The following is an 11,434-nucleotide window of genomic DNA, read 5'->3' on the forward strand; positions in this document are numbered from 1 at the left end:
ATTAATAAAATCAAACCTGGGGCGAGTTATTGGAGTCCATGCTGGTAGATCAGAGAGACAGAACAAGCCACAGCTATCTCACCTCGCCGGATCCTCAGCTGGTCTTGTCTCCTCAGACTGGAGGCCTCTGAGTCCTCATCCAGAGTGGGTCTCAGCTGAATTACTGCTCAAAAGCCTGAATGCTTAACCAGCCAAAATCTCAACCAGCCAAATGCCTCTAGTTTCTGGTCCTCACGCCTTATATATCTTTCTGTTTTCTACCACCACTCCCTGGGATTAAAGGCTGGCCTTTCTGGGATTAAAGGCGTGTCACCATGCTTGGCTGTTTGCAATGTGGCCTTGAACTCACAGAGATCCAGAGGGATTTCTATCTCTGGAATGCTAGGATTAAAGGCGTGTGCTATCACCGCCTAACTAGTGGCTTTTCTATTCTCTGACCCCAGATAAGTTTATTAAGGTACACAATATTTTGGGGAACACAATATCACCACATTTCCTCTCTTTTTGTCTAAAATTAAAGAAAGTTTATAACTAATACAAGAAAAACTATCCAATAAGTATATACAATATATACAGCCAAAAATTACATTAATGATGTCTAGTCCATTAACATTTGACAGATTCAGATAAAAAACTCCATTATATATATTAACAATGTCCAGTCCAGTAACATCTGATAAACTCAGACCAAAAAATTTTCATTACTTATCTTATTTAAAACAAGTAGTTCCTTTTTAAAAGTAGAGTCCATAATCTCCCTTTTGATCTTATCATATCCATATTTTCTCTTTTTTCTTTTCATAATAAATTCAGTAGTCTACCTTTTGTCATTTTTATATCTTTCCCTTTTTCTTCAGTGTAGATTCAATGATCCACCTATTTATCTTATTATTTCTTTATCTTTTTTCTCAGAGTAGATTCGATGATCTATCTCATATCTATATTCTCTTTTTCTTTTTCCTTTCTAGGGGTGAAGATATCTTTAGGGAATCTTGAAAAGAAAATTTTTGGGTTAATCATCAAGTCCTGTATCATTTGTCCATTCTCTGCATAAAAGGAAAGTTCAGGGCTTGTTTCAAGTCCTTGTTCGAGTAGTCTGTCAGGCTGTATCATCTCAGCTAGCCATCTCAAAATTGTCCTAAGCAGTTTGAAGTCCAAAGCAGATCTTTCCGTGGTGTTAATCAGCTTAATGGTTTTACCATAGTCCTTTTGAAGATTTCAAAGTTGCTGTTAGGTGTGGTCATGGTTCCATGCAGACTTTTTTTTTTTTTTTTTTTTTTTTTTTTTTTTTTTTTTTTTTTTTTGCCTCCTCTGTGGTTTGGAGCAATCACAGTCTGATAAATGTCTGTCTCTCGGAACCAAGAACATTCTTCCCTAGAACAGAAAATCTTCACAACAATTTCTCCCCACCATTTGTCTTGCCAAACTTTTCCAAACTGACCTTTGCCGATGCTTTCTTGTAACACGGTGGTCCTGGCAATTCTTCTCTGAACCAGCAGCAATAAACCCTTCGTCCCAGGTAGCAGCATCACCGCAGTCACCAACATGATGAGAAGGAGCTGGCAACGTGGAGCAGTAGCCACTGCTTCCATGGTCCCACCACTGTTTGTGGCTAAGTCTGGGCCAAAGCTTCTCCCAAGCCTCCTAGGCCGGCCTCAAACTCGGGATCCTCCTGCCTCTGTCTCCTTCAGCAAATCCTACCGGTGTGTGCCACCACAACTGGCTGAGTGTAGCTTGGGCCTGAGCTCGGGCTCACAAGGCCACAGGCAAACAGCTTTTTCATGAATTCGTAACACCAACATTGGGCGCCAGATGTAGATGTATCCAACCGTCTTACTAAATAAGAAACACAGAAACAATGTAAAAGAGAAAGCCGAGAGGTCAGAGCTCAGAGCTAAAATCTCACCCTTCTGCCTGCGGTGTCCCAGCTTCCCAAAAGAGACCTATTTCCTGTCTGTTCGTCTATTTATACTATTTTGTTCTGCCTTCTCATTGGTTGTAAACCCAAACACGTGACTGCCTCGTCACTGTCTGAATGTATAGCCCCCTAGGTCTTAAAGGCATATGTCTCCAATGCTGGCTGTATCCCTGAACACACAGAGATCTATGGGATTAAAGGTGTGTGCCACCACCGCCACACTCTTGCTATGGCTCTAATAGCTCTGACCCCTGGGCAACTTTATTTATTAACATACAATCAAAATCACATTTCAGTACAATTAGATTACCACCGTCAGATCTAGCTCAAATAATCTGAGTCCTGTGTTCTAAGTAAGCAGTATTTTCAGCAATGGGGGCCTACATTTAACCCATGAGAAACAATGAAAGGCTACATTGATAATCTATATTCTTTGTGAGTTACTTGGACTGCACTGAGAAACTGTTCAAAAGGAGGTTTCTCATGCCTGGTATGTATTTTTGTTTGTCTATGGTTAGATAAACAAGACTTGAACAATGGCAATATCAATGGACATGTTAACATGGAAGGGAGAAAATTTCATAGAGCCCCACCCCTAAACAAAGAACTACTAGCTACTAATGAAAACTGAGAGAGGGAGAATTAACTTTTCCCTAGGATAAGTCCCTTTATTGGTTGTCGAATGCACAATAGTAAGCTTTGGGATCATGTACTCACAAACAACAAAAACAGACTCAGCAGTTGTACTAATTCAGATATTCATATATATGTGTGCCACAATAATAATGAAAGAAAAAAGGGGCATGGAAGGAGTTTTCAGGAGGTTAGCTGGGAGGGGCAGGAGGAAGGTCAATGTTGTAATTCTATTTTGACTAAACACATATGTTTTTAAAGTATCAGAGAATGAGGGGCTTTTTTTTTTTTTTTTTTTTTTTTTTTTTTTTTTCAGGCAATTTATTTTGTTCTATTCATTCACAGTTAATACAGAAAATACTTGGAAACATTTCCATATAATATTTGACACAGAAATCATCAAATAGAAGTATACAATGTTGACAGGAGGCAGTACATTTATAATTTATAACCCCAAATGTATTTATAAATTAGAAATGGAAAGATCTACAAATGAAATTATGAAGGTTCACCAAAGTCATTTAATCTGTCAGTTTCTTATTCCTGAGGCAAACCAAAGGTGAACATCTTGTTTGTAAATAGGTATCTAGTAACTAGTGGTAAACTTGAAATGGTAGAATTCTTTAAAGCCTAATTCTAGATAGCCTTAAGAAAATATATCTTAATTCCTTTTGAACCTGTATTCACCTTGTTTTTTTTCAAATATCTTAAGTTATATTTTCTTTTTCAGAGCTGCTGCTTATTTGGGGCTACTTTTTTTTTTTAATTGAGGCTTAATTCATAAAAGGGTATATTGTTTTGATGAGACTTTTTTTTAGAGTTACTTTTTAAAGTCATGAGGTCAACAACTTGGACTACTATGCATGTAAGTGCTAATGCAAATTAAAGCCCAAGTTGACCTCCAGCAGCAGTTCATTCTATGTTGACAGTGAGAGAACACTTTGCCTGTTAGGATACTGTTACTCGTGGACTGAAATGCTGAAGAAACCCCTCCCCCTATTTTGTTTTTTTGCTCACCTTTTTTGTTCCTTTATCAAGAGAAAAATCTACCTTCAGACTATGAGGGTGGTGATGGGGAGGGACTAGAAAACAAGATTCAAACAATCCCATGCAAATATCACATTTTTCAAATGGAAGAACTTCAAACTGCACTAGAAGTTCCAATCACTAAGACACTTTCCATTGAAATGATTTAAGTACAACTACATGGCACCAAGGTTTAGGCCTAATATAGGCCTGACAACCAAGTCCTTGTTTTCTGGAAGAAAGGCCTCAAAAGTCCCACTCAATTCCTTATAACAACACTTCAAAGATCAATTAGGTTTTCCTTTCCTTAATATTTTTGTTTTTGACTTCTAATCCTAAAGACTAGATTAAAACTTAGCTCATTTCCCAGAAGGCATTGCTTCCCTTTGCTCTATGAAAGAGTCCACCAAGACCTCTTCCTCAAAACCATCTAGCCCCCAGCCTCCAGCCTTTGCTTGTGATGCATCTTTCTCAACATCCTGAAAAGGTAATGTAGGTAAAATATGCTCATAAACATTAAAACTAGTTGTTAGAAAGACGTAACTAGCTTTATAATTTAAGTTTTAAAGCATAAATACTTGCAGCTTAATCTGCACTGACAATGATTGTCGAAGCCTAGAATTCAACATTTACAAATTCTCATTCACACACACAAAACACACTATTATCACACAACTAGTGTCTTGAGAGAATCTTCTGCTTTTTAAATCTTTGGCCTCCCAGTCAATCCCAAATTCAACCAACTTTTCCGAGTTCTGGTAGTTACCTGGACCACTGAGGCATTGCCACAAGACTTCTTCTCTTTTGAAACATCCTTTTTCTCTAGATATTAGGATAGCTACACCAGCTTGTTTCTTCTGTGGTGTATGTTGGTGTGGGATTATCTATTGCTTGATTTTTAATGGATGTGTTTAGCTTCTTTGGGTTGAATTTTCCCTTCTAGTGCTTTCTGTAGGGCTGGGTTTGTAGACAGGTATTGATTAAATCTGGTTTTATCCTGGAATCTTTTGTTTACTCCGCCTATGGTGATTAAGAGTTTTGCTGGATATAATAGTCTGGGTTGGCATCCGTGGTCTCTTAGTGTCTGCATGAGATTTGTCCATGATCGTCTAGCTTTCATAGTCTCTATTGAGTAGTCTGGTGTTATTCTGATGGGTTTACCTTTATATGTTACTTGGTCTTTTTCCTTTGCGGCTCTTAATATTTTTTCTTTGTTCTGTGTGTTTAGTGTTTTGATTATTATGTGGCGAGGGGACTTTTTTTTTGGATCCAGCCTATTCGGTGTTCTGTAAGCTTCTTGTATCTTCATATGTATTTCTTTCTTTAGGTTAGGAAAGTTTTCTTCTATAATTTTGTTGAATATATTTTCTGTGCCTTTGAGTTGGTATTCTTCTCCTTCTTCTATCCCTATTATTCTTAGGTTTGGTCTTTTCATGGTGTCCCAAATTTCCTGGACGTTTTGTGTTATGACTTTTTTGTCTTTAGTGTTTTCTTTGACTGACGAATCTATTTTCTCTATCGTGTCTTCAGTGTCAGAGATTCTCTGTTCCATCTCTTGCAATCGGTTGGTTATGCTTGTTTCTGTATTTCCTGTTCGTTTTTTCAGGATTTCTATTTCCAGCATTACCTCAGCATGTGTTTTCTTTATTGTCTCAAATTCATTTTTGAGATCTTGGAATGTTTCTTTCATCTGTTTAATTGCTTTTTCTTGGCTTGATTTGATTTCTTCCCATTTTTTGTTCATTTTTTCTTCCATTTCTTTAAGGGAGTTTTTTATTTCCTCTTTAATGGAGTTTTTCATTTCCTCTTTAAGGGAAGTTTTTATTTCCTCTTTAAGAGAGTTTTTCATTTCCTCTTTAAGGAAAGTTTTTATTTCCTCTTTAAGGTAGTTTTTCATTTCCTCTTTAAGGAAAGTTTTTATTTCCTCATTGAGGGAATGTTTCATTTCTTCTTTAAGGGCCTCTATCATCTTCTTAAAGTCATTTTTAGGGTTGATCTCTTCTGTTTCTTCTGTCGTGGTATGTTTAGGTCTTGCAGGTGTAGAATCACTTAATCTGTCAGTTTCTTATTCCTGAGGCAAACCAAAGGTATATTTCTCAAGGTTCTGCTGCTATCAGCAGTGTTGATGGAGGATTTTTTATACATTTGTAATAGATAGAAATAAACCAGAAAAAAAGAAGAAAAAAAAAAGTGGTGGAGGAAAAGGTGAACACTGCAAGAATACTCAAAAGGGCTGAGAGTTGCAAACGCCAAGATTGGCTTTGCATAGTAAATGGAATAGAACAGCTCTGAACTATAGCTTACTTTTCCTGGTTTGGTCTGACAGAATGATTGAATGCTTTTGTACAAAAATCAGAGCCTTAAAAACAAGGATTTGGTGAGATTGTAAAATGGTGTGCCACTTTGGCAAAACAGTCTGGTGGTTGGTCAAAATGCAAAACATTGTTACTCTGTTACTCAACAATTCTACCCTTAGGAATATAACCTCAAACTACTGAAAATGTGCACCTATGAAACATGTACATGAAGATTTACAGCAGTGTGTTGCTAATAGTAAAAAAGTTAAAACAACTCAAATAGCTATCAAATACTGGAGAGAAATAAAATGTGGCTTATTCATACAATAGAATATTATTAAGACATAAAAATGAATAAGAAACTGACAGATTAAATGACTTTGGTGAACCTTCATAGTATCAGAGAATGAAAAGCATATCGAACTCATGGAAACTCAAGAAAACACACAAGAAGTGGTAATTTATTTGGGAGCTGGGTGGTGGGCCCCCCAAAAGAGTAAAAGAGCACCCCCCCCAACAACAGCCATATATCTTGGTACATGATGTACTGCAGGGCTTGGTGGAAGCTGGAGAGAAGCCCCCCAGCAACAAATGGTGCCCAATGGCTCGAGTTTCCACCTTAAACCTGAGAATATTTAATAAACAATTCTAAACAGAGCCAAAACCAGGTTCCTGCTTCATGCCTCATACTGGCAGCTAGACGCTGCAAAATGTGTGTTTGAACACTGGCAGGTTCCTGATGTGTGCGTTTGACTGGCAGTATGGCAGTAATGAGGCGTCTGCCAGCAGCACATTATGCTGTGTGGTAGATTTAGTCTTTACTAGTATTAAAAAAAAAAAAAAGGTTTCTGGGCTACACGCTGCTTTGTTAAAAGCATAGAACCACTATTTCTGAGACTTGATGGCTCACAGAACTGGCAGAAAACGTACCACCGCCATGTTGGGAAGCTGAAGTGGGTGGAGCCAGCAGCCACAGTGACGTTTCAGTCTTAGAATGCTGCAGTTTAAAGCAATAGGCTCACAATAAGACTGATTCAGATAAAATCGTTTACAATGTGTGTAAAATATATGTAGGCTTGAAAGGGACAAAAAAAGATAAATTAATATAAAAAAAGCCACGTAAAGATGAATATCACACAGAAAATCTGTATTGTGTTGTCTTTGGGATTTTTAACTGCAAAAAACATTTGATCAAAAAAGATGTTGAATTAAACCAATATGTGTATTTTAAAGGTACCTTGACTTCAAAATTTGGATGTAAGGATGTGTTGCTTTGGAAAAGAGGTTCTGCTTTTGTTTCCACAGAAAGCCAGAGGCTATGGATTTGTTCCAGATTAAGATACATCAGGTTTCATCAGCCAAGACCCCCTGAAAGGTCTCCGATGACACCATGGCCCAGATAATCTAAGATCCAGAGCTGTTTCAAGGCAACTGGCTCACACAATACAGCCCCACAGACTACCCCATAAGCCTAAAATTTTCTTTGCATCCCCATAAGATACAGTGCCCCCCCTCCAACAGGAAGTAGTAAGAGATGCTATGCCCAAATTCCCAAATATACCAAGCTGGCTTTAGAGGTGGAATTGACTCACTCCCCCTCTAAACCCAGGCATATTGCTTTAAAAAAAATGGTTAAGAGATTCTTGTGTCCTAAATCAGAAGAGCCCTCTGGTGTGGGACATAGAAAAAACAATATTTTTATTTAAAACAGGTTGATATAAATGTGATCTCTTTCAAAAAAAGAAAAGGGGATATGATATAGATATATAAGATATAGAGATGATAAGATAAAAGGATAGATTAATGAACCTACTTTTAAATGACAACTTGTTTAAAATGTTTTACATTGGTATAGATTTTAGTTTATTGATATAAACTTAAAGTTAATTTTGTTATACTGTATATATATATATATATATATATATATATTTCTATTCTTGTTTGAGGTATTATGTTTATGTAACTCATTTACAATTGCAATGGATAATTAAGAAATAGATTAATAATTAGTCATCTATGATAATCATATTTATAGCCATGTTAGTTAAGTCTTCTAGGTATACATAGATATATTTCAGATAGATAGGTAGCCCTCAAACACTTCAAAGACCTACAGAATATGGCATTTAAAATGTTTTAAAAATTTAGATGTTCTAGACAGTGAGACATGTCTGCTCCTGGCAGCACTGATTTACTTCAGAGAGGAGGATGGGCATCGAAGACACTCCATATGGAGTTTATCTTCACCTTGGCAAAGACAGCCATTCAGGCAAGAAACTGTTCTTGCCTGTACTGCTTGATCAACTGGACATGCAAGACCCCTGGAAGGATGACCACTGCACTTTGCTTGACAAATTGATCCTTCAGGTTCCTGCTTCACAGAGAAAACTGCCAGACATTCTACAGGACACTGAAAAAAAATGACAGAGAGACTCTAGCCCTGTGAGATGAAGACAGATGCCCCAACTTTACAAAGGAACATTAGGTGACTGTCCAGGCTGTCAGCTGTCTCTGTCTATCCTGCAAGACTCCTGAAAGTTACATACATCTTTCTCCCATTTCTCAGGTAATATTATATCCTTCTGAAGTCTTTGATGTGGTTGAAGACTAGATAGTTGTAATTTCCTCAGTTATGATAAAAAATAAGTTAGATATAAAACCTTAAACTCAAAAATATAAGATAGATAGGATATCTTCTTTAATATTGTAACTGTAATTCTTGCTCAATAATTGTTTTGTTACATGTAATTTTACCATGTTAAAGTTAAAACCTTCCTTTTTAAAAAAAAGAAGAAAAGGGGAAGTGCTGTGGATATCACTCTATATAAATAAAAAACTGATGGCCAGTGACCAGGCAGGAAGTATAGGCGGGACAAGGAGAGAGAAGAATTGGGGAAATAGGAAGAAGGAGGGGGAGACACTGCCAGCCACTGCCAGGACAAGCAACATGCAAAAACGCCAGTAAACCACAAGCGACATGGCGAGATATATATATATATATATTATTTAGCAATTTATTTATTATGTATCTCTCTCTATATATATATAGTGTTAAACATCACATGATATATCACAAGTCAGTACAATTTTATATCTATGAATCAGTTAAGTTAATAAACATTAGAAATTATACCAAAAAATTGTAGCCATCATTACATCATTAACATACAAGAATTGAAATCTCTGTATCTGAAATCATAACATGAAAGTTCAATTTTCTTCTATATTTTGCATCTTTTAATGTCTCCCATTTTCTCTCTACTTGGTGTTATCTTTTTTCCATGCAAGTGAAGGAAGTATCTTTGTCCTCACATCTAATTTGTCTTAATTTGCACATGATGTGTTAAATTTTCAAATGGTATAGCTGTCATTTCCAAAGCTCCATTTTGAAAATCCTTGAAAAAATTTGATAGCCTCATTTTTTCCCCTCCAGCCCATGATACCCACGGTGTAGCCTGTCTCTTTTTGTATGTAGTCTTCCGTATCTCTCTTTCTGTACGTGTGTCATATAATAGCATAGTAGCTTTATTTTGAATCTAATAACAGGGTTCTAGGAAAACTGTTTGCTTTATCGTGCTCATTCCTCTTGTTCATCACTTAGGAACACACATCCTTATGCTTGCTAATGGAATTTTCAATAGTGACTAATATCTTATGGAATCCTATCTACAGGAATTCTGAGGGCGGAAAAGGAGACCTTTTATTTTAGAGAAGTTTTGTACTCTGTAAGTTTAAAAGTCTGTGCTGATGTGGGACCACTAGGCTCTCTTTAATGCTTTTATGATTAATGCAGCAGCATGAAATTTTGTCCTCATCTCACTTGGGGCATGGATGGCAGAGCTTATGAAGACTTTAGCCTCGAGTCAAATTTCCCTTACAATTCACTGGTCTATTTACCTCTATTGTTTACTGATTTTTTCACTGTAGTTTCAGTTAGCTACTCTTTCTTATTTGGCAAATTATTTTATGTTTAACAAATTTAGCAATTTATTAATATTTACATTTATTTTAATTTATCTAAACTCTGGCTTCTCGTCAGACTTTCTTTGTTGGACTTTCTTTGGACCTCCAGCTCCCAAATAATGACATAGAGACTTCTTATTAATTTTAAAAGCTTGGCCTTTAGCTTAGGTATCTTCCCAACTAGCTCTTATATCTTAAATTAACCTGTTTCTTTTAGTCTATGTTCTGCCATGTGGCTCTTTACCTCTTCTCTATTCTGTATGTCCAGCTCCCTCTGTGTCTTGCTGGCATCTCCTGTGCATCTAGATTCATTTCAAGTTCCTCTGTCTCCCCAGGAAATCCCCCCAGTCTCTCCTGCCTATTGACCATTCAGCTCTTTATTAAACCAGTCACAGTGATACATCTTCACACAGTGTAAACAAATATCCCATAACACTGGTTACATCTTAGCTGGTGGAAACTTCTGAGTAGCTAATTCACCTTCTAAGAGTCTGCCTTAAATTTTATATCAGTTCTTTGATTTTAGCCATTTAATTTTTAAAACTGAATTATAGGCAACAGTCTTGGTAACTCAATTAGAAATTCAGAAGTATACATTTGACATACAAATTATATCATATTTAGTGTTCTTTTTTTGTTTGTTTGTTTGCTTGTTTTTGGAGACAGGGTCTCATTTTGTAGCCTGGAATTCACGATGTAGATCAGGCTGGCTCCAAACTCACAGAGATTTTCTGCCTCTGTCTCTTGAGTGCTGAGATTAAAGATGTTTACCACTGTGCTCAAACCTTCATAGTCAGTTTTCTAATTTTATCCTGGTGCTGTGAGAAAACAATCTGGCCAAAAACACCTGAGGGAAGAAAAGTGTAGATTTGGTTTATACTTCCAGGTTACAGTCTGTCACTGAGGGGAGTCAAGAGAGGGCCTCATGCAAGAACTTGAAGTAGAAATCTGTTAGAAGACTGCTTGTTGGCTTACTCTCTCACTCTTGCTCACAGACATATGCTTAGGTTGCTTTTTTCATGCAGCTTGGGACCACCTGTGACTGTGCTGCCCATAGTGGGCTAGTCCACCCTATGTCAGTAAACAAGACAATTCTCTACATATATGAGCACAGGCCAATCTGATCTGGGCAATAACTCAATTAGGACTCTCTTCTCAGGTGATTCTAGGCTGTGTGACGTTGACAGTTAAGCTAACTTGTAAACTTGGTTACATCAATCAATATTTACATTTCAGAAAGAAGTTAAGTAAAAAATATTTCTACATAATGGATAGAATCTGAGTATACTGATACATGTCTTTATTCTGAGCACTTGGAAGGAGGCAGAGACAGGAGGATCTCTCTGAGTTCTAGTCTAGCCTGACCTATAGAGAAAGTTACAGGTCAGCCAGGGCTACATGATGAGAACTTGTCTTAAAACATTAAGAGAAATAGTAACCAGTAATATTTTTTTATTTTGTGAAGTTTTTTTTATCTTATTGGAATTTAACTTGATTTTGCAGGTTAATTTATATTTTAGTAAGAACTTAAAATACATACAAATGATTAGTAAATTGTATCGATATATTTTTAGTTTTCTTTTTTTTAAATTATATT

This window comes from Peromyscus maniculatus, chromosome 14, assembly GCF_049852395.1.
Source record: "Peromyscus maniculatus bairdii isolate BWxNUB_F1_BW_parent chromosome 14, HU_Pman_BW_mat_3.1, whole genome shotgun sequence".
NCBI classification, from domain to species: domain Eukaryota; kingdom Metazoa; phylum Chordata; class Mammalia; order Rodentia; family Cricetidae; genus Peromyscus; species Peromyscus maniculatus.